The sequence below is a fragment of the Vanessa atalanta genome, unplaced genomic scaffold, assembly GCF_905147765.1.
Source record: "Vanessa atalanta unplaced genomic scaffold, ilVanAtal1.2, whole genome shotgun sequence".
Taxonomy (NCBI): Eukaryota; Metazoa; Arthropoda; class Insecta; order Lepidoptera; family Nymphalidae; genus Vanessa; species Vanessa atalanta.
The window spans coordinates 22,501-27,500 of record NW_025920004.1 but is presented as its reverse complement, the minus strand read 5'-3'; the positions used below and the strand labels follow the sequence as shown (position 1 = coordinate 27,500).

The 5,000-nt window shown below is 44.7% G+C and overlaps 2 non-coding genes and 1 pseudogene across 2 annotated transcripts; all 3 read left to right on the top strand.

Moving 5' to 3' along the window:
- Window positions 1-1,324: 1,324 nt before the first annotated feature.
- LOC125076641 lies at window positions 1,325-3,227 on the top strand. The gene has a single exon (XR_007120571.1). It is a non-coding gene; the product is annotated as a small subunit ribosomal RNA (ribosomal RNA).
- Window positions 3,228-3,686: 459 nt separating this feature from the next.
- LOC125076638 lies at window positions 3,687-3,843 on the top strand. The gene has a single exon (XR_007120568.1). It is a non-coding gene; the product is annotated as a 5.8S ribosomal RNA (ribosomal RNA).
- Window positions 3,844-4,587: 744 nt separating this feature from the next.
- LOC125076635 overlaps window positions 4,588-5,000 on the top strand; it is a 4,311-nt pseudogene continuing 3,898 nt past the window's right edge.

Sequence of the window (5,000 nt, the reverse complement as noted above, 5' to 3'; positions counted from 1 at the left end):
GTTGTTGTTGTTGTTGTTGTTGTTGTTGTTGTCGTTGTTGTTGCATTGACGTTGCATAATATCATATAATCATATACTATCTATAAAAATATAGAACAAAATAATCGAAGTTTTGGAGATTTTGGAGGGTTTGGGGTGTCAGTTGGGGGGGAGGGGGTTGGGGGGGGGGGGGGGGGGGTGCGTGTTCTGGGGTTCGTCGTCTTATGATATCAGATCGAATATGAGAAACATAATAAAATAATAATAATAATAAAAAAAAAAATACATTCCGTTCGAACGAGCCGAATGTCATACTCATCGTCAGGCATATATATGGAGTAGTGACGGTTCGAACGTCGAACATTCAAAAATTGATGTTAGACGCGAAGTGACCGGATCAGTACTCTTGTATAACGAAAAAAATGTTATTATCGTTTTCATTTGTCGTCTTTGTTGCGTGTCTTCTGGCGTGTCTCTCGATTCGTCGTATCGCGTTATATTATACTTTACGTAGTGTAACAACCAAGTATGTACGTACGATTCGTCTCGACCGCTGGGGATATTCACTGACACACGTGAAAATGATAAAAAGATTCTTTTTCGTTCTGTAAAACTGTGCCGACCGACGGACGCACGTAGATCTCTCTGCCTCATGCGCTCTTCCTCTTATCGTCGTCGTCGTCGCTCTCGCTACAATCTATCCTCATGGAATAAATGTTGATTCATTGTAGTCGATCTGCGACGTCGCGACGATATGAGAAAACGTTAGAGACGGAGTTCTTAAAAGATTCAGTGTATTCGTATAGTGTGTATAATTTTTATATTATATATGAACGGTCGTTTCTAAAATTCTTTTTGTTAATTTTTACATTTATCATGTACAAAAAATACACAACCCGAGTATCGGTACGATCACTCAAACACCGGGCGTCGATCCCAATGTTTTACGATAATAATCGTTGAACAATACATACGTACACGTCGTGTGCGAAGTGTTATTTTGAAAAAAAAACTCGATCTCGTTTAGAACGTTCGAATTCGTGACCGTTATGTGTCATTATGTGAAGACGCCTCCGCCGCCGCCGCCGCCGCCGCCGCTGTCGTCGCGTTATATATTATAGCGCACGCACGCGCGCGCGCGTGCTTAAAGCGCGTTTGTGTCTCATATAAATTTTTATAAGAGTCAACCGTTAAAATCTATCGCGTCTAACGCGATCGACGATACGGTGAGACGCTCGTTTCATACTGTGCGTATATTGTACATGCATGCATAAGTTTGTGTGTATTTTATATGCGAATATGAAACGAGAAGAGTAATTGACGACTTCAACAAGTCTCGGTTAGCTCCCTGGTTGATCCTGCCAGTAGTTATATGCTTGTCTCAAAGATTAAGCCATGCATGTCTCAGTGCAAGCCGTATTAAGGCGATACCGCGAATGGCTCAATATATCAGTTTTGGTTCCTTAGATCTTACTCAGTTACTTGGATAACTGTGGTAATTCTAGAGCTAATACATGCAATCAGAACTCTGACCAGTGATGGGATGAGTGCTTTTATTAGATCAAAACCAATCGACGGAGGGCGTCTCGTCCGAAGTCGTTAATTTTGATGAATCTGGATAACTTTTGCCGATCGCATGGTCCAGTACCGGCGACGCATCTTTCAAATGTCTGCCTTATCAACTTTCGATGGTAGTTTCTGCGACTACCATGGTTGTCACGGGTAACGGGGAATCAGGGTTCGATTCCGGAGAGGGAGCCTGAGAAACGGCTACCACATCCAAGGAAGGCAGCAGGCGCGCAAATTACCCACTCCCGGCACGGGGAGGTAGTGACGAAAAATAACGATACGGGACTCTTTCGAGGCCTCGTAATCGGAATGAGTACACTTTAAATATTTTAACGAGGAACAATTGGAGGGCAAGTCTGGTGCCAGCAGCCGCGGTAATTCCAGCTCCAATAGCGTATACTAAAATTGTTGCGGTTAAAAAGCTCGTAGTTGCATTTGTGCGCCGCGCTGTCGGTGCACCGCATCCGCGGTGATACTGACACGTCTGCGGAGCATATCGTCGGTGAGCCGGCGGTAAAACGCCGGTTCAATATCAAAATCCTATCGCGGTGCTCTTCAGTGAGTGTCGAGATGGGCCGACAATTTTACTTTGAACAAATTAGAGTGCTCAAAGCGGGCTCAAAATGCCGCTTGAATATTTCGTGCATGGAATAATAGAATATGATCTCGGTTCTATTTTGTTGGTTTTCAGAACTCCGAGGTAATGATTAATAGGGATAACTGGGGGCATTCGTATTGCGACGTTAGAGGTGAAATTCTTGGATCGTCGCAAGACGAACATCAGCGAAAGCATTTGCCAAAGGTGTTTTCATCAATCAAGAACGAAAGTTAGAGGTTCGAAGGCGATTAGATACCGCCCTAGTTCTAACCGTAAATATGTCATCTAGCGATCCGCCGACGTTACTACAATGGCTCGGCGGGCAGCTTCCGGGAAACCAAAGATTTTGGACTCCGGGGGGAGTATGGTTGCAAAGCTGAAACTTAAAGGAATTGACGGAAGGGCACCACCAGGAGTGGAGCCTGCGGCTTAATTTGACTCAACACGGGAAATCTCACCAGGCCCGGACACCGGAAGGATTGACAGATTAATAGCTCTTTCTTGATTCGGTGGGTGGTGGTGCATGGCCGTTCTTAGTTGGTGGAGCGATTTGTCTGGTTAATTCCGGTAACGAACGAGACTCTAGCCTGCTAAATAGGCGTCGTCATTTAGGTGTGCTCGATTTCGGTCGAGCAACTCACTGGCGGCGTATTAAAATTCTTCTTAGAGGGACCGGCGGCTTCGAGCCGCACGAGATTGAGCAATAACAGGTCTGTGATGCCCTTAGATGTCCTGGGCCGCACGCGCGCTACACTGAAGGAATCAGCATGTTCTCCCTGGCCTAGAGGCCCGGGCAACCCGTTGAAACTCCTTCGTGCTGGGGATTGGGGTTTGCAATTATCCCCCATAAACGAGGAATTCCTAGTAAGCGCGAGTCATAAGCTCGCGTTGATTACGTCCCTGCCCTTTGTACACACCGCCCGTCGCTACTACCGATTGAATGATTTAGTGAGGTCTTCGGACCGACACGCGGTGGCTTCACGGCCGTCGGCGTTGCTGGGAAGTTGACCAAACTTGATCATTTAGAGGAAGTAAAAGTCGTAACAAGGTTTCCGTAGGGGAACCTGCGGAAGGATCATTAACGTAAATTATCAATCTCGAAAGAGTGCGATAATGAACGATAATAAAATTCTAAAACACAAATATCGACGTTCGGAATGTGTCGTTTCGATGCGAGGACGCGATTCTCACTCTCTCTCTCTCACACAGCAGTGTGTCCGAGTCAGAGTCCAGAGTCGTGTAACGCGTCCTATTCTGATATTTTTCGATGTCGATTTCGAGGAAAGTACGATGTGTTAACGCACATCGTCATCTTCAAATAAAATGTATATTTCTTTTTTTTTTTTTTTGTACTTTTTTTTTTTTTTAACTTTTTTTTTTTTTTTTTTTTAATTTTTTGAATTTTTCTCTGTATACTAAAAATAAGAGAAAAAAACAAAAAAAAAAATAAAAATAAAAAAAAAATAAACTCATATCACTGGCGTATAGAATCGTTCGAGTGATCGTAGAAATTATAAAAATAAAACAAATTAAAAACCATTACCCTGGACGGTGGATCACTTGGCTCGCGGGTCGATGAAGAACGCAGTTAACTGCGCGTCATAGTGTGAACTGCAGGACACATTTGAACATCGACATTTCGAACGCACATTGCGGTCCGTGGAGAAACATCCAGGACCACTCCTGTCTGAGGGCCGGCTGTATAAAAATATAAACCACACTGTTCAATGTTTAATGTCGTAATGTCTATTATTTCGTAACCGACTCAATAGACTGACTGACGTTTCTCGAACATATGACGGTATCCGCGTTCGATGTGTTATATTACGTGTTTAAATATACTTAATATAAATCTCGTTCTCGGTCCGTTCAAATATAACAAATACGATGTGTATGTATGTTTACGTTTACATGCGTGTGTGTGTATATATTATTTATATTTTTATATACGCGTTCGTGTGTACGTTTACGTCACGGAGTTTCGTTATGCGACGTCAGAGAGACTGAGAGCGTCGCTCGTCGCCAGACGAGGAGCGCCCATCTCCGACCTTTCGATCGTTTCATTGAGTTGTTCTCGATCAAAGAGGGTAATCGGAGTTTAGGTGATCTCTTCGTCTCGTGATTATCGAGTACGTGCGTTTCTTTTGTTCATACTCTAATGTCAAAATTTCGAATACAAAAGCTCCGCGATCGTTACGACGTATACGAGACGAACGTGTTTATATGATGTGTAAATAAAGCGCGCTCGCATCGTTGAACGTGATGACATCGAAACATTCGTATATATATATATTGTATATATATCGAGTAGGCGGACTCGACGTCCGAAGAGCGCGTCGACGCCGACGTCGGAACGATCGGAATGAAAATTCTCTCTCGTCTCGACGAAAGCGGCGCCGTCGCGTTGACGGATATCGCGTCTGCCTCGTTTTTTTTATCGTTGGCCTCAGATCAGGGAGGATCACCCGCCGAATTTAAGCATATTAGTAAGCGGAGGAAAAGAAACTAACCAGGATTTCCTTAGTAGCGGCGAGCGAACAGGAAATAGCCCAGCACTGAATCCCGCGGTTGTAACGATCGCGGGAGATGTGGTGTTCGGGAGGTATCGCTTTCTCGTCGTCGCCACTCCTGTCCAAGTTCGTCTTGAACGGGGCCGTTTTCCCGTAGAGGGTGCCAGGCCCGTAGCGACGGAGCGAGACGGCGAGAGGTACGCTCCTCAGAGTCGGGTTGCTTGAGAGTGCAGCCCTAAGTGGGTGGTAAACTCCATCTAAGGCTAAATATTACCGCGAGACCGATAGCGAACAAGTACCGTGAGGGAAAGTTGAAAAGAACTTTGAAGAGAGAGTTCAAGAGT